Source organism: Leucoraja erinacea, chromosome 2 (genome assembly GCF_028641065.1).
Source record: "Leucoraja erinacea ecotype New England chromosome 2, Leri_hhj_1, whole genome shotgun sequence".
Classification (NCBI taxonomy): domain Eukaryota; kingdom Metazoa; phylum Chordata; class Chondrichthyes; order Rajiformes; family Rajidae; genus Leucoraja; species Leucoraja erinaceus.
In genome coordinates, this window is record NC_073378.1 from 89,578,743 (window position 1) to 89,601,249 (window position 22,507).

The 22,507-nt window shown below is 43.5% G+C and overlaps 1 protein-coding gene across 11 annotated transcripts in view; it reads left to right on the top strand.

Annotated features, from left to right (window-relative positions):
• Window positions 1-22,507, top strand: part of thrb (thyroid hormone receptor beta) — a 191,208-nt gene that overhangs the window by 41,707 nt on the left and 126,994 nt on the right. For 7 of the 11 annotated variants that reach the window (XM_055660625.1, XM_055660653.1, XM_055660636.1 and 4 more), the window contains exon 2: window positions 214-316. The gene's annotated coding sequence lies outside the window, so the exon portion shown is untranslated. Of the gene's footprint in view, window positions 1-213; window positions 317-6,875; window positions 7,063-22,507 lie in introns of all 11 variants that reach the window. The other 4 variants (XM_055660676.1, XM_055660666.1, XM_055660701.1 and 1 more) reach the window with 1 other exon arrangement.

A 22,507-nucleotide genomic window follows, 5' to 3' on the forward strand; every position in this document is an offset into this window, starting at 1 on the left:
CCCTCCCCAGACACTTATTATTATTTATTCAAATCATTTGCTATGTCGCTCTTCCAGGGAGATGCTAAATGCATTTTGTTGTCTGTACTGTACACTGACAATGACAATTAAAATTGAATCTGAATCTGAATCTGAATTTCAGTTTATAGTCTTTGCACTTCTTCATTCCTTCCACTTGTTTTGTCTAACAGACTGTCTATCTATTCCTTGCAGAGTGACTCTACATAGTTACGTCTACATAACTCGGTAAAAGGATGTTCTGCTTCAAGGGTGGCAAACTCTAATGCAGTTGTCTCATTTAATCACCCATGCCCAGGTAAGTGAGTTAAGTTATGTCTTATGCTGTGAGGTAATCTGGTTAACATTTGATTTTAAATTTCAGAAAATATTAATTTAAAAGTAAAAGCACAATAACCCAGTAAGAGGATGTACTGTGCTTTGATGACTATTGCCAGGAATTTTGTAAATGCCTTGATTGCCTGTATAATTGGCATGTGCGTGTAGCATGTGTGTGTAGCAATGAGTCTTTCCAGGGTAGTTGTTGAAGATCTGTTTTTTTCTTTTCAATAATTAGTGACAGAGTGACAATCTTTCCTCCTCCCTTTATGATTTGATGAATAATTCACCCTCATTCAACAGGTCAAACACCATCTGTGGTGAGGGAGCAAGAGTTAACTTTTCAGATCAATGATCATTCCCCAATTGCAATGATGCTTGCCCAGAACGTCACTCTCAGATGCATCAATGTGGTTAACTCCTGATTATTCTGTGAGTGACACTTCAAACACTTTATTTTAGAGGGAAAATGCATAATGTCTTTGCCAACATTGACCTGAAATTTACTCTGTGCACACGCTGCCTGACCGGCTGAATATCTTCAGTATTTTGATTTCCGTTTTCCCTATAATCTGCTTTTGCATTTTAATTATTGTTCTGTTCCTCCATGTCTCAATTATAGAAACATAGAAACATAGAAAATAGGTGCAGGAGTAGGCCATTCGGCCCTTCGAGCCTGCACCGCCATTCAATATGATCATGGCTGATCATCCAACTCAGTATCCTGTACCTGCCTTCTCTCCATACCCCCTGATCCCTTTAGCCACAAGGGCCACATCTAACTCCCTCTTAAATATAGCCAACGAACTGGCCTCAACTACCTTCTGCAGCAGAGAATTCCAGAGATTCACCACTCTCTGTGTGAAAAATGTTTTCCTCATCTCGGTCCTAAAAGATTTCCCCCTTATCCTTAAACTGTGACCACTTGTTCTGGACTTCCCCAACATCGGAAACAATCTTCCTGCATCTAGCCTGTCCAACCCCTTAAGAATTTTGTAAGTTTCTATAAGAACCCCCCTCAATCTTCTAAATTCTAGCCAGTACAAACCAAGTCTATCCAGTCTTTCTTCATATGAAAGTCCTGACATAAGGAATCTGTCTGGTGAACCTTCTCTGTGCTCCCTCTATGGCAAGAATGTATTTCCTCAGATTAGGAGACCAAAACTGTACGCAATACTCCAGGTGTGGTCTCACCATGACCCTGTACAACTGCAGTAGAACCTCCCTGCTCCTATACTCAAATCCTTTTGCTATGAATGCTAACATACCATTCGCCTTCCTCACTGCCTGCTGCACCTGCATGCTTACTTTTAAGGACTGGTGTACCATGACACCCAGGTCTCGTTACATCTCCCTCTTTCCTAATCGGCCACCATTCAGATAATAGTCTACTTTCCTGTTTTTGCCACCAAAGTGGATAACCTCACATTTCATTTTTTGCATACTTTGCTGTTTGCATTATTAAAATGTTTAATTTTTTGAGTGAATTGATAAAACTCTCCCAAATTTGAATTTGTTACACAAAGCGCACCTTCCCCTGTCTGCCATCATGGTGATGAGACAGCTTGATTTTTGCCCCTCAGTACCTTGGCCTGGTCAGTGGAGAGATTGCTTGCTATCACTTGAGATATTGGACTGCAGGTGATGCTTTGAACAAAACGTGATGGTCTCTGAGTGGCAGAGGGACGTGCCATTTTATTGATGGAAGTTGGCTTCATTGCTGATGAGATGCTACAAACATGTGGGCACTGTGGCGCACTAGATATTCCATTTAGCAACATTTTAAGCAAAGCTCAGTCCTATAGCATATGAAAATATTTTGGACTTGGAAACTTGATATTCATAACTTGGTGCCAGAGGGAGTGCAGATGCTGGCAATCTTGTGTCTACCAGAGGTAGTTGAGGATTGTGCAGAGTCTGAGAAACTGAGCCCGGCAGTGTAATTTCAGAATGTTCATGGAATGCATGGTTGAGTGACTAGAGAAAGTAGACCAATCATTTTAATATGTAGACTCTTTTTGTGAAGGCAATGAAAATTAGTTCTGCTGGAACTGGCACTGAGAAATATGCAGCAGTTCAACTGGCTCCAGCTGCAAAGATAAGCTTATTAAGCAAAGCAACGGGGCCAGTATTGGTGGTCACCTGATTGGTAGCTTGGCCTCCTGTTGTTTGTCATGCAAGGGAACCCTCACAGCTCCCTTCTGCCATTTAATGCAACCCACTGTCATAATTGGGCATTATTGGACATAATTGTAAAATTTCTGAAGCAAACAGAACATGGTTGACAGAAACTTGCAACTTATATGTTCAGAGATGCAAATTAAACTGACTGAACCACCCCAGACAGGTGTTCTGAATGCCATTGAAATTAATGACGCCAAATGGTGCCAAACAATGCATGCTGAGTCATATACATTCCATGGATGGTGCCAACTCTGCCATTCGTGCATAATGGGAAGGGCACACTGTCGATAATGACAGCAGGAATGAGTGATAAATTACGGACATATTTGAAAATTACGGATTACAAAGTTTATATGTTGAAAACTGATGTCTTCAAAACCAGGGCAATTCAAAATATCAGGAAAGTGTGAAATTGAAGCTTGTAGTTCAACAATCAGAGCAGTCTCTGGTGGAATTGGGTGGGATTTTGGCAGATTGAGATAAAGAACCCCCAAAATTGCTTCTGATGGGGAAAACCAAACAATCTGGAGAATCGGGCAGAGTTGAGAAGTGTTACAATAGCTTGCAAAGTCATCCTTGAGGCCTGAGAAAAACTGCCTGACAGTCAACCCAATTATAAAATTCTGTCTTCTTCTTGCATATGGCGTGCACAGCCTAAAGTTGTAGGACAACTTGTTCTATTTGATTGTGCATGCCAAGTTGATTGCATGTGTCAAAACAGGGCGGATCACGTGAAGGTTGCAATCTCCCACCCCATAAAATTATGTGAATCATCGGGAAGAACACACGCCAACTAACAGCAAATTCCTTTAAAGGATGGGGCTGTTCTCATTCTTTGCCCTGTTTTTAAAGCGTGAGGTAGCTATTAAATTAATTTAAACAAACTATTTGAGAGAAAAAATGAGAAGCATCTCTGTGCAGTGCAGTGCAGTGCAGTATCACAGTGAATTATAAGGCCCATTTCAAATATAATGGAAAATGTGGCCAAAGAATGACTTTCTTTGGAAGGAAAAAAATGCTTTCAGTCTGTAATGAAAGCTCTAAAGTTAGAGGGCATATGTTTACTGCAAGGGCTAGGAAGTGTCAAGAGTTTAGTTTAGAGATGCAATGCAAAATCATGCCCTTTGGTCCACCGAGTCTGTGCCGACAGGCAATCCCATACACCAGCACTATCCTACACACTAGGTACAATTTACAATTTTTACTGAAGCCAATCAGCCTACAAACTTGGGTGTCTTTGGAATGTGGGAGGAAATCGGAGCAACCGGGAAAAACCAATGCAGTCACAGGGAGAACGTACAAACTCCGCATAGACAAACACACGTACTCAGGATCATAACCGGGATCTCTGGTGCTGTGAAGAAGCAATTCTACCGCCGTGCCACCCAGACCAGAGGATCTGAAGATTTTTTCACAAAGAAATTGAGTTTTGGAGTTTGGAAAGTACTGTCTGAGGGGGTGGGGGAGCCAAGCGCTTGCAACATTTAAAAAATACGTGGACGAGCATTAAATTGCTCATGTATAAATGGCTGTGGATCAAGTTCTAGTAAATGGGACAAGTATAGTTGGATACATGATGGTCAGTGTGAACATGATGGGCCAAAAGGTGTGTTTCTGTGCTGTATCATTCTATAATAAATTTGCAACCCGAGTCTTCAGATGGAACAAAGTTTTTTGGGGCAATAACTGAGCTGCAGAAAATGCCTGTATGAACACCGACATATATGACAGCGAATATTTTGGATGATTTGTCTTCAATGACATTGTCATGTTCAAGAACTAGTCAATTCTGTTTTGGAGAGGTAGTGAGATTCATGTAGTTTGAAATGTAATTATCTGATCAAAGAAGATGACCCCTTTCAAGAGATTTCAACACAAGTTTGCGGCTGATCTCTTGAAAATCTTTATGAATCCTACAGACATTTCACACCTTTTGGTGTTGTACACATTGAAACTGAAAATGAATTGATTTTGGAATCACCATTGAAATGGAGTTAAGCAACAGAAATTAAGCGTCATCTCATGGTTATCCACTTTGTAGACAACATGCATCCTTGTGGAAATTAATTGAATCATTGGCTGGTTTTGTTATTTTTATTTGTAGTGATGCTATGTCCACCTTGTATTTATCTGAAAACCTATAAATCTCTCCGAAAGTTCTTCTGGTCCTTTTTTCATGCACCGGTTATTCACTTCCAGTGATTTATCATCATTTGAGAAGAACGTGTCAAGCAATTCACAAAATGGATATTAAGCAATGCACAAGGTGGATATCACTCCAAGGAGGTGAAGCAAGATTATAAACTTGCTTCCATATTAATTAAAGGGAGACAACAATGCTGGAGAAACTCATCAAGAAACGCAGCATCTATGGAGCGAAGGAATATGTGACGTTTCGGGTCGAGACTCTTCTTCAGACTGATGAGGAGGTGGGGGGCGGGAAGAAGAAAGGAAGAGGCTGTGGGAGAGCTGGGAAGGGGAGGGGAAGGAGGGTGAAAGCAAGGAGTACCTGAAATTGGAGGTCAATGTTCATACCGCTGGGGTGTAAACTGCCCAAACAAAATATGAGGTGCTGCTCCTCCAATTTGAGGTGGGACACACTCTGGCCATGGAGGAGGCCCAAGGCTGAAAGGTCAGATTCGGATTGGGATGGGGAGTTGAAGTGCTGTGGCACCGGGAGATCAGGTTGGTAGTGCGAACCGAGCGGAGGTGTTGGGCAAAGCGATCACCAAGCCTACGCTTGGTCTCACTGACGTAGAGCAGCTGACACCTAGAGCAGTGGATGCAATAGATGAGGTTGGAGGAGGAGCAGGTGAACCTCTGCCTCACCTGGAAAGACTGCTTGAGTCCTTGGATGGAGTCAAGGGGGGGGAGGTAAAATGACAAGTGTGGCATTTCCTGCGGTTGCAAGGGAAAGTACCAGGGGAGAGGGTGGTTTGGGTGGGAAGGGACGAATTGACTAAGGAGTTACGGAGCGAGCGGTCTCTGCAGAAAGCCAAAAAGGGAGGAGATGGGAAGATGTGGCCAGTGGTGGGATCCCGTTGGAGGTGGCGAAAATGTCGGAGGATTATCTGTTTTATGTGACAGCTGGTGGGGTGGAAGATGGAGCAAGGGGGACTATGTCCTTGTTACGAGTGGGGGGATGGGGATTGAGAGCAGAGCTATGGGATATGGAGGAGAACCTGGTGAGAGCCTCATCTATAGTCGAAGAGGGGAACCCCCGTTCCCTAAAGAATTAGAACATCTACGATGCCCTGGTTTGGAACACCTCATCCTGGGTGCAGATGCGGCGTAGATGAAGGAATTTGGAATAGGGGATAGAGTCCTTACAGGAAGCAGGGTGGGAAGAAGTGTAGACCAGATAGCCATAGGAGTCAGTGGGTTTGTAGTAGATATCGGTCAGTAGTCTGTTATTAATTAATCCATATTAATTAACGTCACAGTGGGAGATCACAAAGTTGGTAGGTGTGAGCCACGCATTTGTACCCATGATTGTCTACATAATAGGATCGCTACTGCTAAAGAGGACAGGAAGGTGCAGCTGGAAAAGGAAGATTACTCCAAGAGATGAGGCCTTGCTGATTTGGGAAAGTAAGAAGGATCGGAGAAAATCAAGCAATGCCTTGAAGAAAGATTTGGAGGCAGCAGGAGTCTTATGTTCAAGCACCCTTCACTAATGCCTCATTGAAGTTTTCTTGTGAAAAAAACAACTTCTAACATGCAATGAAAAATAAACCATACCTGTTTATTAAATATAAAGATTTTATTTGGGCCTTAAAATATGAAGATTTCATATGCGAGGAATGGAGAAAGGTGTTATTCAGTGATGAAAGCCATTTCTTAGTCCAGGGCCGACATAGTCAACATGCCCAGAGATCAGTCTGTAAATTGCCCTCAATGTGCAGGGAGTGAATGTGAAAATGGGATAAACATAGAATTAGTGTGAACGGGTGATCAATGGTCAGTGTGAACTCCTTGGCTGAAGGGTTTGTTTCCATGATGTTTCGCTAAAACTAAATGTATTTTCATAAATTAACTGTGCATAACTTAACTAATCAGAGAGTAAATGATTAGCTATTTATACACCACTATTCCCTTTTCGAACAACTAAATATTGTGTGTGTCTTTTTGACCTAACACTGTAACATCTTGCTTGCACTTCAGTTGAAGACCAATTGCCACAAGTAAATGTTGTTTTCATTTGAAGCTGTGTCTGATACTCGGCTCTAGAGTCCAGAAGAACCCCAAAGACATTAGAATTGTCCTAATCTCATCAGCTGGGAGGGGGTAAGCAGTTTGACATCTTTTCACCGCATCAAGCTGAATCAAAGTACCTAGCCGCTTTTATTGTGTAGGAAGGAACTGCAGATGCTTGTTTAAGCCGAAGATAGACACAAAGAGCTGGAGTAACTCAGCGGGTCAGGCAGCATCTTTGGAGAGAAGGAAAGGGTGACGTTTCGGGTCGAGACCCTTCTTCAGACTGAAGGCATTGGTATGGACAGCATGTAACTCCAATATACCTCACCCCAAACCAGATCAATGGTCAGTTTCTCTTTTATTAATTGTGGGTCCTTGGTGTACATGAATTGGTTACATGTAATTTTCAAAAAATGAAAGTGTAGATTTGAAATGTTTGAAAGATTCTATGTAAATCTAAGCATTTTTATTTCAAAATTTAACGTAAAATAAGAGTTAAATAATAAATAGTTCAAAAAATGTACATCTTAATTAGAAAATGAGGCTGATTTATGATGCTTTAAAATTGAAGCTCTAGATCTACATTACATTAATAGATTACAATAGCTTAAACCTTCTAACAATTTAACTTGATGGTTACTTAAAAATTGTGGCTGAGATTCTGAAAATGAAATTCACTACAGAGACAGATAGTTAGAGATGGGATGATTAATAGAGGTACCAAAATGACACTGAGAAATTCCAGACTGCCTGCCTCAAGAATATCCATGGGTGTCAATTCTAAGCATTACTCAAAACACGTAAAATTACTGGACTGAATTAAACATGCTCTTTATATGATCCACCTTGAATACTGTAAAGAAAAATTCCAAGCACTGCAAGAGGTACAGAAAAAGTATGGGGCTGATATTACATGCTAGAGAAGTCACGTTGAGGGTTAAAAACGAATAAAATTGTAAGAGATATGATGATGTCGATGATACTTTATTGTCACGTACCAAGCTAGGTGCTGTGAAATTCTTCGTTTTTGCATACAAAGTATCCAAAAGAGTCACCACAAAGGCGCCGACAGTTACAAGAAGTACTCGTTCCTTCTTCGTCCCTCCCCACAGGCTGCACCCCCACGCCAGGTCCCCCTTTGTTCTCTTGGCGGTCCCCCCACGCCAGGTCCCTCTTTATTCTCAGCGACGCAGCCCGTCCATCTCGGCCCGATTCCTACCTCCAGGCTCTGTCCTTGGCCTGACTGCATTCGAGGCTCCAACCCGACATTGTCCTCGGCCCGACCTCGAGGCTCCGACCCGACCTCATCCGCGCCCCGACCTCGATATAAAAGATGTTAATATGAAAAAAAGAATTAGTCAGTTTATCTTCATTGTATTTATGTTCTCTTTTTCATTCCATTAGTTTATTTTCGTCTTGATTTCTGAAAGCTGGGAATACCTTTATTTCTTGTTTTGTCTATATTGCTGTTGGAGAAAGGTGATGCTTCTATTTCTTGAACCACTGATGATGGAACTTGCATAATGTTGTGTGACATGTGGGGAATGTACTAAAGGTGGTGTTCTACTGCATCTGCTGCCCTGGCTTCTTGCCAGTAGAGATTGAGCCTTTTGAAAGGTACTGTTAGCATTGGATTAGTAACTGTGCTACATGATTCACACTGCTGTCACATTATGTTCATGGTGGAAGGAGCAACCTGCCTTTTACTAGATGGTGTTAAGCTTCTTGAAGGTAGACACAAAACGATGGAGTAACTTAGCTGGTCAGGTGGCATTTTGGGTTTGTCCCGAAACGTTACCGATTCCTCTTCTCCAGAGATGCTACCTGACCCACTGAGTTACTCCAGCATTTTGAGATTCTTTGATGTAAACCTGCATCTGCAGTTCCTTCCTACACACTTTAAGGTTCTTGAATGGTGTTACACCAGCACAAAACTGGAACGTGGCAATTACTCTATCAGACCTTTGACTTGTGCTTTGTACATGATAAAGGTTTTGGGATGGCAGGAGACTCTTGGAGCCACATGCCAAAAGAGTTTCAGGTTCATGGTGGTGTGGATGGGGGAACGATAAATAGTGTTGAACATCATATATAATTGGTTACATTCTGTATTTGGCGAAGGTAGAGTGCATGTGGAATTGAACATGTAATTATTGGTGAACATTCTCACTCCAAAGCTTGGAGTAGAAGGAAGCAGCTGAAGATGATTGAGCCTGGATCATTGTCCTGAGGTACTCTTGAGCTACGAGTACTGGGATGATTAACCTCAAAATGAGCTTCAGATAACATTCTAAGTCAGAAGGCACATCCAAGTCTTGAGCATCAAGGCAAAATCTTCATGGTATTACTGTGTATGAAAATTAAGCACCTACTTGAAAAGAGTTGTAAACAAAAATAGTTCTCTGTTCAGGTGGAAATAAATCGTGGCATTATTCCAAACATAATTTGGTGGTTTCTCTAATTGTTTCTCTTTTATTTTAAGGATATTCCAACCCCTGAATTTTCTACCCTTCATTGTTTATCCTGTTCTCTTTGATTTGTTTTAATCTGTCACATCCTCAGTTCTTTCTAGTGAATCATCTCTACATCATCTTTGAGGTTTAAATATCCAGAACAGTGATTCGCTATTAAAGCAAAGATTCTACAATCTTTTTAACAACATTCTTGCATGCTTAGTTTTGGATTTCACCAAAGCCCCTGGGCTAAGAACCTTATTACAAACACACAGAATAAACCTGAATATTAGCCATGAGTGATTGACAGCAAGCTACTGAATGTTATTTCAAGGAATCGTGCTGAAACTGAAATTGGTTGTTTTGATTTATGAGATCATTCCCATAACAAGGTACCCTCATGTCAGTTATAACTCATAGACCGAGCCGGAGATTGAGTAAAGACTGTGTTCTTTGTGCTAAAATTGGTTGCTAAAAGCATAATCAACTTAAAAGATAGCTCCCATTAGGAATACAGTAGATGAATATCTGCATAATAATTTACTGATACACATTCCACACCACTATGAGTCTAGGCTTTAGAGCATTCATATAAAAGATACCTTGCATAACGTTAGTCAACAGTGGGTGAATAACCAAACATTTATTGTCACACTTATAGTACTAGAGGGAATGACAAAACAGCACAAGCATTGTCAATTGCGCTATAACATAATCGCTTCTCTAAGCCCAAACTGAAAGAAACACAAACCACTGCTACTTCTGTTTAAAAGTAGCTCACCTGTCTTCTTCACATACTTCCCATACAACAGTGCAGAGCTAGCTGCACGAGAAATAGGCTGAACTAGCCATCACTCGGCGACTTTGAGTAAATATGAGCTTCTTTCAACCGCCTTTTACAATGGACACCCTGAATGAGTAGGCTAAATTGGCACTATTAAAATTCATGTCGCCTCATCTTTAATATCGTAAGAGGCATCTACTGATAAAACCCCTGAGTCTTATCAGCTACAAAAGCATGTTGTCTATAAACTCCATGACACAATGCCCTTTTGATCTGAGTAGGGCAGCATTAGCTTTAGAATCTTTGTAAATAGCCTAGGCCTGAAGACAACCCCTAGGTAGAGCCTAAACTTTCCACCACTGGCTTTGTCATCAAAAACACCAGATATATCTATGCCTCTCGTGTATAGATATGGAAAAGTATGCATCTTCAAGATCGATTGAGGCCCTAAATCCTCTGAATCAGCTAAATTGCTGAAAGACAATTATCCATCTTAAACTGGGTAACCAAACACATGATCAGACTAGCCAAATCCTAACCTGATTTGGCATGCTCCACTTTTCTTCAACCTTGAGAAAATATTAGAAATATACCCCTCTAGTTCTGGGCAGACTACTCATCCTTTGTGAGATGTCTCTGTTTCCACTTGGAGAACCATCGTTTCCTCTATTGACCATACAGATGGAGATTTTGGATTCTCTTGCCGCGAAGGATGCATTTATTTATTTATTTATTTTTCCGCTCATAACATATAATCAGATCCTTATGACTAGAGCTGAAGCACAACATCCACTTGATGTGGGAATACGAGTTCCCTGTCAACTCCTCACCGTCAGAGTCACCATGAATCCTCAGCCTCCTTCCTCAGAGTGGAAAATAGCATAATACAACCCTAAACCAGGAATTGCTCCGCAGTCCTCTGACTGAAACCACCTGTCCCAGTCGCCAGTGTGCGCAACACACTCTCTTCGACCAGCCACCCAATCAGGAATTCTGGTATAGAGAGCCTAGAGATTATTATATATATATTGTCTATTCACAACTTGAACCTGCAGGTCAGATAAAAAATGCTACATGCCAGACCGGCTTTCTGCTGGTAGCTACCTATCCCAGAGTGGATGGCAATGATGTTTCCAATGAACGGGCAACTCTACTAGCTGAGCTGAAAGAATTAAGCATGTGTTGAGGGAAATCTCAAACTACCTCACTCTACTGAGCAGCCTGATAACCTCAATCACAGATGTTGAGGCAGTGCTTCTCTGGTCAATATGTTGCATATGGCCAGCCAGTTCCAAGTTGGTCTACCCTGAACCAGGGTAGCCAAACTGGTCCTACTTGGAACTTACAGAGGTTGCTATGCAAGGCACCCTGCCAATGTCTCTGCATCAACCTGCTCTTCTCCAGAGACAGTGAAAGGGTGCTAGACAGACCATGCTGCCAGTAAATCCAAACCCAGGGCGACAGACTGCTCCATTTCGGAGTTTTACGGAGGTTAGTAAAGAGACCTTACCTGCCAGCGTCTCTGAGCCCAGGTCGACCTGCTTGTTGGAGCTTAAGCGAAGTTCCATTGCAGACCATGTCTGACCACATCTTCAGCCCCACGCTTGCCAAACAGCTCTTTTCCGGAGCTCAAAAGCGACATTGCTGTGCAAGGCACACCTGCCAGTATTTCTGCGCCCAATGGGACAGACTGCTTCTTCGGCCTACAGCCTCTTTGGAGCCTTGCTGGAGCTTTACTGTGCAGGTCACGCTACCAGTTACTCACAGCCTGGTTTGACAGGCCGCTCCTTCAGCCCCTTCTGGTCCGTTGGAGCCTTATCGGAGCTCACTGAACAGGCCGCGCCTGACATTACTCCGAGCCTGCCTCGACAGGCTGCGCGTGCGGGCCTTCTGCCTTTTTTGGAGCCTTTGCTGGAGCTGACTGTGCAGATCGTGCCGCCAGTTTATCCCAGCCTGGACCGACAGGGTGCTCCTTTGGCCAGCTACTCCTTCTGAGCCTCAGCAGGGCTCACTGGACAGGTCACGCCTGCCATTACTGCAAGCCTAGTTCAACAGGCTGTTCTTGCTGGGCCAGCTAGTGACTCCTGACTGCTCCTTTCCGGAGCTTCAACGGCGCTTCCTGCCCTTTGTATACAGGGTTGAAAACCCTCCGGAATACTGGAGCTTTACCCACATAAGATGGTACTCCACCCCTGCAGCTGCCTTAAATTCCCCCTGCAAGTCTTCAACTTACTACATAAGTCCTCTCTGAAGAGATACTATGCAGGCTGCACGTTACTGGCCCTGTAATAATGAGCCATTTTGGGAATTATCTCACGCCTTATAGCATTTTTGCGAAGGCAATAGCCCCAACTGTGTATTACAGAGAAGTGTTAATGCAGCTTTCTGCACTTCCGAGAGTTGAGACCCATCTACTGACTTTGCAAAAGACAGTAATGACTCCAGTGAGCGGTTTTTGGACTCGCTGAAATAATTCTTTGTCTACATATCATCACTGCGATATCCCAACTGATGAAATTGACTTATGGAACATCCAAAAGTCTGGCAATTACCTGGACTGGCATTTTTCCCAGCCGTATCCAACATATTCCCCTCCTTATCTAATGAGAAGTTAAATCCCTGATGCTCTTAGCCAGATCTTCCTCCAGTGAATTTCCTATCCCCAAAGGGATGGCAAATATGTGACAAGAGCCGGTAGCTCCTTCATATGATTGAAATGAAGCATATCCCCCATTAGTTCAAGGGATTCAAATTCCTTATCGATATCCACATAGTTGGAGTCACCTATGTAATAATCTCCAACTCTTCTGAGCGAGAAATATTATAACGCAACCCTGAGCCAGGTGTTGCTTCCACAGGCATCTGACTGGCACAGCCTGTAAGTGTCTCCTGAACCAGGAGCACATTTCCTTTTTTCATTTTATTTATTTATTTATCCATCCATCTATTTTTATTTATTTATTTGTTTGTCTGTTTATTTATTTATTTATTTACTCACTAGACAGGTGACACCAAGTCCGGCTTTGCTCCCTTCTGGAGCCTCAACAGAGTTTCTTAGGGGTGGAATATAACGCATCCCTGAACCAGGTGTTGCTTCCTCAGGCCTCTGGCTGGCACCCTTTCGGAGCTCTAAAGGAGGTGTCTGAACAGGCCTCGCCAGTCAGATCCTCCGAACAGCCGCCTGCTCCCATTGAGCCCCATTCCACCACGTTGGTCGCTGTCCCAGCCGAGTTGTCGGCCGCTATTTTTAACAGTCAGCTCCTTTACGGAGCCTCCACGGCGGTCGCTGCACCTGCCGAACCGTCAGCCGAAAAATTTAAACCGCCCGCTCCTTACAGAGCTTCCATGGCGGCAGCTGCACAAGCTGTGCCAGCTTCTCCGGGCCCGCTGCCACTATTTTCGGAGCAGCGGCCCATTCCTGCAACAAAAAGCCCCCTTACCTGCCGGAGCAGTTTCGAACTGCTCCGATTCCCACGCCATGCATCGACGCATTGACGCGCATGTGGGCTGGCAGGCTCTTCACGTGACTTCGATATAAATTTAGTGATGCTTGTTGATTTACTTTCCAACATGACAAAATAGGTCAATGCGTAAGTACAAGGTGACTTGGGCAGTGTAAGCCAGTGACTGTTTCCAACCAGAGAATGCCTCATGGTGTTCAGTGGCACTAATATCACCGAGTCTGCCATTTACAACATCCTGAGAGTCACCGGAAATCTAACTGGACCAGCCACATAAATACTGGGGCTACAAAAGCAATTCAAAGCCTAGGCATCCAACAGCAATTGATTTATTTTCTGACATTTAATTCTTCCCACCATCTGGAAACAAGTCAGAAGTTTGAGCAAAGGCTGACCACTTGCCTGGATAACTCTGGTTCAAGCAACACTCAAAACTCAGTATTAAAAGCAGCTGCTTGTTTGGATTCCATCCACAATCAAGGATTCATTCCCTCCAACCTTGGCACATGCTGCGGCTGCAGTGTGTATCATTTACCAAATGAAATGAAACAACTTTCAAATCCATGACCTCTGTCACCTGACAAAACGGGCTGCAAGCAGACGAGGAAGCCATTCCTCGTTGAACTCCTTGTTCATCAGTCTATGAAAGTAAGCATGCAGGTACAGCAGGCAGTGGAGAAAGCAAATGGCATGTTGGCCTTTATAACAAGAGGAGTCGAGTATAGGAGCAAAGAGGTCATTCTGCAGTTTACAGAGCCCTAGTGAGACCACACCTGGAGTATTGTTTGCAGTTTTGGTCCCCTAATTTGAGGAAGGACATTCTTGCTATTGAGGGAGTGCAGCGTAGGTTTACAAGGTTAATTCCCGGGATGGCGGGACTGTCATATGCTGAGAGAATGGAGCAGCTGGGCTTGTACACTCTGGAGTTTCTCACAGTGAGTGGTGAGTGTGGAATTCTCTGCCTCAGAGGGCGGTGGAGGCAGGTTCTCTGGATGCTTTCAAGAGAGAGCTAGATAGGGCTCTTAAAAATAGCAGAGTCAGGGGATATGGGGAGAAGGCAGGAAAGGAGTACTGCTCAGCCATGATCACATTGAATGGCGGTGCTGGCTCGAAGAGCCAAATCACCTACTCCTGCACCTATCGTCTATTGTCTATTGTGTATTGTCTAATGTCTATTCCCTGCAGAGTCCACTCCTCATCGTACAGTCAAATTCTCCAAACTCACTGGACAGCATTGTGAGATACTTTCACCATGTAAACCACAATGATTCCAGGCAGAGGCTTGCCATCGCCTTCTGCAGAACAATTAGAACTGAAATAGCAACTAGTTTGTTGCTTGTGATGCCCTCATCCTATATAAACAGGAATAAATTCTCCAGTGCTTCTCAGTGAATCCTGTTTTAACAGGGTACAATTTAGCTGATGCTGTACATCATCTAATTCTTTTCTATTCGAGTTTATCTCAGTACTAGCTTTTTTTGCTGATCATCTTTGACACAGGCAGAGAGTGTTGTTCACAACAATCTTTGTTGGAATCACGCAGTGAAAAGAAATTCTGTGCCAGACATCTGTCAATGCTAATACATGGGTTTAGTGCTTTATTGTGCTGTGGTTAGTCAGTTAACCACCTAGAGTTTGTTGTTTTGTGAAGGTTTAGCTCTTTTTTCTATTAAAAAAAGGGAACCTGCTCCATTATAACAACCCATGCACGGAAATTATGACATAGTTAATTTTTAATTGGATTCCAGTGCATGGTATCAGTGTCAAGGTCTTCCTTTTAATTGCTTTGCTGCCAAGCTGAAATTATAAGCCAGAATGTCCAACCCGTCGTTCACTGACATTTTATCTCTCAGTTTATGGCTGCTGTGCGCACCCTTCTATAACCCTTTCAAAGCTGCCAGGTATTCCATCGCACCAGTGATTTCAACGATGCATTGGTCTCATTTGTTCGTGCACAGAAGATCATATGACTTGCTTACTTGTGACACCAAGAATGTCACCTTTCAAATCGCCTTTATATTGACCTCCTGCTTCAGGACTTAATTACAAAGATCAAGAAAGTGCCAACTATGGAACGTTTTACTATGGAATGAGTTTTTTCTCCTCCATCCATTTGGATGATCAGCCATGATCATATTGAATGGCAGTGTTGGCTCGAAGGGCCGAATGGCCTACTTCTGCACCTATTTTCTATGTTTCTATGTCCATCCACAAAAATGAACCCAAAATCTTTCAGCCAAGAAAATCAGCTGGAGTTCCTGTTCCCGATTGATAGCCAAAGATGACTGTTAGAAAATCACAGGTTTAATGGTAAATGTACCTTCAGGTTTAACTTGGGTCATCTAACTATCGAGTACTTTGGCCACCTGGCATTTTGGCTAGCTCAGCATTAACCAGTAAAACCATATCTCAGCAAGACTCCATTCCTTCCAGAAAGAAAAGGCTGTGGGAGAGAGTGCCGGTATTTTATACAAGGTTGAAGAATGGTAATATGGGTCACATCGTGGTGGAAAGCAATTATCCGAAGAAGGGTCTCGACCCAAAAAAAGTCACCCATTCCTTCTCTCCAGAGATGCTGCCTGCCTGAGTTACTCCAGTTTTTTGTGTCTATCTGCAATTATCTTAAATAATGAAAACCAGATTATAAATACTCAATACGAACTGAAAATGGTCATTATGAAGTTTAGCATAACGCAATAATGTTGCAATCTAGTTCGGTTTGCCATTTACCCAATTGTTTAAAGTAGCCTGCTAACTACAGTCAGCTCTGATAATCCGATATCCAGTTGTCTGGAAATCCTGCGCCGGCACCAGCAGGACCTCACATCAACACTCCCTGAACTTCAGGCCTCACTGACCCAGACCTGCAACGGACCCCAATTATATTAGTCTGAAGAAGGGTTTCGGCCCGAAACGTTGCCTATTTCCTTCGCTCCATAGATGCTGCTGCACCCGCTGAGTTTCTCCAGCTTTTTTGTGTAACCTGTCTGGAAATCCTGACCGTTTTGCATATGGCTCATTGACTGCTTATTCACACTCTCAGTAACATGCAGGGGTCACGGGTTTCCACACTCTCCCTAGACTTATCAAGATTTTGTGCTACCACATTACATCTTAAAAATAATGAATTATTCCACTGGCTTTGGAATATGAATTGGAATATCGTAAGTAGTACCAAAGTACTGGGCATGATGGATTAACAATTTTACTGTACATGTAATTTTGAATCATAATTAAATAAATCAGGAGACTGAATACATAAATTACCATTTGTTTTGCAACGTAAAACGTCTTTAAAGTTTTCATTGCAGTTTAAGAAAAAAATATTCTGTGAATTTATTGACTATAACAAAAGTTCAATAAAGTTGTTAATGTTATGATTGGAGGTTGAATAAAAAAAACAATAAAAATAAATTTTGTAGAATAATGCATTTTCATTAGAGGGAAAATTATGGGTTGTAAAAATAGCTTGCAAGTGTGACAGATTACATTTATCATTGATCATGATATTCAGGACAATATCCAGCAATACATCTTTTCTCATCGGAGATTCAATACTCTTTACACTGAACCCCACCTGATCCAGAGACCCGGTTCCTTCTCCGGACCTCACTCATCATAGACCACTGATCATTCGGTGTCTGCCAAAACCTCACTGCGATTGGGCAACAGTGAGGTCCCAGTGACATGGTGCAGAGCCAGCTTTATTTTTGAGTGGTAGATTAGTGATTGACGAGCAACTCTGCCAATTGTCCATTTGCAGAACAGAAGCGTGCGTGAGCGCTGGTAATTATAGCGGCCACGCAGAGGGTTTGATATTCCAGCAAAGTTACTGAACATTCAAGTTGATCTGGTTGCAATAGTTTCACCTGGTTTCACCTGGCTACATAAATAGGAGTAGGAGTAGGCCTCTCGGCTCCTCTCCAGATCTGCCCCAGGCTTCATCTCTTTTGTGTCAATTTGTCACAGCCCACAATTCCATAATCTTTCAAATAATTATTTCTTTCTTCTTTAAATACACCCAAAGGTAAAATTATCTACTAGACCAAGTGCAGACCCATTGGGTCTGTTCCCCCAACGTGCGGTTGGGGGAACAGGGGTGTGGGGGGGGGAGGCGGCATGCAGCGTCACACACACTAACTATCTCCCCCCCCCCCCCGCACTCACGCCAATTACCACCCTTGATATTATATTAATATTATTAATTTGCTCCTTTTACCCCACAAACACCCTATCTACTGACGTATACCCCCAACTTGCAGTCACACCTAGAGAGGGGGGAGGGGGGCGTTAGAGAGTGAGGGCAGGGAGAGAAGGGGCAGAGACAGATAGAGAGGGAAGGGGGTAGGGTTGTGTGGTGGGGGAGGGGAGGAGAAGAGAGAGAAAAGTGAGGGGAGAGGTGGAGAGAGAGAGAGAGGGGGGGGAGGGGGAGAGGAGAGAGGAGGGGGGGGGAGAGGAGAGGAGAGGGGGAGAGGAGAGGGGGGAGAGAAGAGGGGGGGAGAGAGGCTGTGCTGAGAGGGGAGGAGAGGAGAGGGGAGGGGGGGAGAGGGGGAGAGAGAGGGAGAGAGGAGTAGAAAGGGAGGAAGAGGGGAAGGTAGAGGAGGGGGGGAGAGGGAGAGAGAAGGAGAGGGGTGAGGGGGAGAGAGAGAGAGAAAGACAGAGAGCGAGGGAGAGGGGAGAGAGAGAGATAGGGGAGAGAGAGGGGGGGAGAGAGAGAGAGAGAGAGGAAGGGGGAGAGAGAGAGGAGGGGAGAGGGAGAGGAGAGAGATAGGAGGGGAGAGACAGTGGGAGAGAGAGAGAGAGGAGGGGAGAGAGGAGGGGAGAGAGAGAGAGAGAGAGAGAGAGGAGGGGAGAGACAGTGGGAGAGAGAGGAGGGGAGAGGGAGCGAGAGAGAGAGGGTGCCTTTTCACTTCAACCCAAACAACCATTTGCAGGCAGTGCTTTTTTCCCTCAAACTAACCATATTTTCATTTTCAAACGACATAATGGGTACTCACAGCTGTGGAGACATTTGTTCAGTGTTATTCAGAGCTCTGATTGAGGCACACCACTTGCAGAGACTGATTGAGGCACACCACTTGCAGAGACTGATTGAGGCACACCACTTCCTGGTTTTATAGTCCCTCCCCCTCCCTCCAGCAGGGGCAGCAGAGAGAATGGGGAATTTTGTAAAAACATTAATATCTCTGTCATTTTTAATCGATGGGAAAAATCCTCGGCACGCATGCGGCGGAGGGGGGTTCTGAGCGAGGTGGCCAAAAATGACGGCCATAGGTGGCGGCGTTCTGTCGGAAATCGCAGCACAGAAGACCAAAAGCGGTCAAGAACCGAGATTTAGTAATATAAGATAGATAACCTTGTGGGTAGATTTGGATTTCTGAATCATGTTTAACAACCACAGGATATTGTAGATCACTCAATTGCCCATGAAGTACTTTAATTGTAGTTAATTTTGTAATTCAAAGAATACACTTGGTTAGATCATCTGTTTTATTGCTGGCAAGTAAATATTGTCCGGGAAACTGAGGACGACAGAGGGCCATAGTCAGCAGCATGTATAATATATGCAAGTACCAAAGACAGTGTCGTATCTGAATTTGTGACTGAAGACAATGTCAATAGGCCAAAGCTGCCTTGCACTAAAATCTGCAAGTTAATCAAATCATAAATCATTTGAAATGCTTGTGATAATTAATTAGTTACATATCTATTATGTCTTGGATTCTACACTTTTGGTGATGAAGCAACTATTATCGTTAATTTTTAAAACGGAAAATACGAGAAATATTCAGCAAGTCAGGTAGAAACAGTTAATCTATTATGTTTGAAGTATCTGAATCCTGATAATTAATTAGTTACTGATATTCCAACGACCCAAAGGTAGAAAGGTGTTTTTCAGACTTGAAGCTTGTGACAGGTGGTGTGCCTTAGGGATCGATTGTATTGTATTGTATTGTATTGTATTGTATTGTATTCAAATTTATTGTCATTGTCTCAATTTGAGACAACGAAATGAATTTTCCTTACAGGCAGTATCATTAAAAAAATTACAAAGAAAATTATAAAAATAAATAATAAATAAATAATAAAACATATTAAAAATAAAATTGAAATTGAATTAAAATTTAAAAAAAAGCACAAATACAGAAGTCCACGACACAACATAACATAAATGGCACCCAGGTGAGGACGGCACCATAGTCCAGCCAGCCTCCCCTCCGTGTTCATCCGTGGACGGGGCCTTCCAAGCACCCGCAGTCGCCGCCCCGGGTGGCCCGATGTTCAGGCCCTCACGCCGGGCTGGTGGAACGCCGACGCCGAACCCCGACGGTGAGCATCCTCCTCCTCAGCGGCCCGGACCTTCTGATCAGCCGCCTCCCGCTCCCGGAGTCTGCAGCTCCTGAGTCCGCAGGCCGAGCCGGGCAGAGTCACAGGACCCCGCGTTGATTAGTCAGCGCCGCCCGCGTTGGGAGCTCTGCAAACCGCAGCTCCGTGATGTTGGTGCAGCAGGTCCAGCACTCCGGGCTCCGGACGGCGACCCCCGGTAAGGCATCACCAGCCCCGCGATGTTCCAGCGCTGTCCCGCCGCTGCTGGAGCTCCGGTCGATCCCGGCAGGAAAGGCCGCGCCAATCCAGGTAGGTAGGCCGCTGTGGGGGGGGGGAGGACGCGACTCGAATAATAGTCGCGTCCTCACCAGGAAGCGGCTGAAGTACGGTATCCCCCGCACCGTGCCCTCTTCCCCCACATAAAAAACACCAAAAAAACACAAAAAAACACACTTTTACATAACTAAATAAACAAAAAAACAAAAAGATACCGGGCTGTAGGTGGAGGCTGCTGGCACCAGCGCCACCGGAAGTACAATACCTTGCAATCGATGCTGGGTCTATTGCTATTTGTGGTTGTATAATGTACAAGGCCAATTTAGTAAATTTGCAGGTTACACTAAAGTGGGTGGTTTTGTAGATAGTGAATATGATTACCAAAAAAAGAATGAATTAAACATGCTTTGGAATATGAATTGGAATAACGTCAATAGTACCAAAGTACCAAAGAACTTTTTTTCCCTGTTACCAGCCGGGCAACCTTGACTTTTTGGGTTGCCAAATGACAGTTTAGGTGGTCATTTAAGACGATTTGCATGACGCATGCTCAGACAAGGTGCATGCAAACCAGTCAGAATTATGCTCAATGAAGCATTCACATATTATGTTCAAGAAAGAACTGCAGATGCTGGAAAATCGAAGGTTGACAAAAGTGCTCGAGAAACTCAGCGGGTGCGGCAGCATTTATGGAGCGAAGGAAATAGGCAAAGTTTCAGGCCAAAACCCATCAGTCTGAAGAAGGGTTTTGGCCCGAAACTTTGCCTATTTCCTTTGCTCCACAGACGCTGCCGCATCCGCTGAGTTTCTCCAGCACTTTTGTCTACATTCACATATTATTTCTGCTTCAAATAACTGACAAACTAAACATATTTACCAATCAAGATATGATATATACCACAATGACATGCAGCAAAATTATAATACAATATCTCAACTCTTTTTATACATTGCAATGAATGCAATTTCTATTAGTTCTTTCCACTTCCAAACAAAAATGTGGTTGGATTATTCAGCGTATTGTCAATCTGTGTCAATAAATCCTGGACCATGGTAACATATATACTTAACCATGCACACTGCAGATTGATGCAAGCATGTTTTCTGTGAAGGACCGCAAATTACCATGACATGGCCAAAGCATGGGTCGTTATTGCTATTGGTACAGAAAGACTCTGGCTTCCCACATAATTTATCCATAATAAAATATATGCAGGCTGTAAGGAAATTTCTAAAGGCATTTAATGATAATAGCTATTAAAAACCGACTATACCCATCTGACATTACACTAACTGACAAGAGATGGCCAAAGGACATAACTGCAGCAAATGTTCTTTTGGTAATATGTTTAAACGTGTCAAAACGCCACATTACCGGACATTCAGATTAGATGTACGTGTTGTGAACAGCAATGATGATACCCAGTTTGTACGCACCAGATTTAAAAAAAATTATTGATAAATGTTGTTTCCATCATTCCCACTTCAGAATTATCGTTAAAACTTCAACTGAAATATCTCCTGACCAAATTTGTGATGTATATGACCGACTGTAGAAGTAAAACCTGGATAAATCCAACGTATAGTTGTGAATGTTCCTCATTAAATAACTACAGTACTGATACTCCATATTAAGAGCATTGATTTGCCGTTAAAATTAATTCTCTAATAACTGGTCAACGGTAGCAGTGAGAATAGAACACCGGTTTTAATGTTTCACGTGTTCACAATTTAATTAATCCATCTTTATGGACTAAAACTGGTCTGCTCCACAAATCAACCGGTACTCGACCTCCATCCTTGCCTCTTCCCCCTCTCTGATCATAAGCTTATACGGTTCACCATCCCTTCTCTGACACCTCGCCCCCGCTTCCTCCGAGAAATCATCTTCCGTAATCTAAAATCCATTGATCCCCACCATCTCTCTGACATCTCTCTGACCTGCTCTCCACCACTCTCCCCCTGGACTCAACCCCCATCTCACCTGATGATCTCACAAACCATCTCAATCCCACCTTGTCTACCTCCCTCAACACTCTGGCCCCCCTCAAAACAAGAACCGTAACTTTCAACACATCTTCACCCTGGTACACACCTGCACTTTGTAAACTGAAACAGACTGGTCGCCAACTCGAACGACTTACAAAGAAATCATCTCTCACAGTCCACCTTGAAGCTTACAAACTCCACCTCACTGACTACAAAGATGCTCTCATTGCTGCAAAATCTGCCTACCTCTCCTCCATATTCACCGATCCCTGCCTAAACCACAGAACCCTCTTCTCCACAGTGGGCAACCTCCTCAAGCCTCGAGCCAACACTCTCCCTACCTCTACTCCGGATCTCTGCAACTCATTCCTCCACTTTTTCGCTGATAAAATCAGCACCATCTATCAATCTTTATCCCCTGTACCCGACACCCCAGCATCTACTCCACCACCTACCAAGGACCCTCCTTTCAACATCTCCACTGACCTCCTTACCCCTCC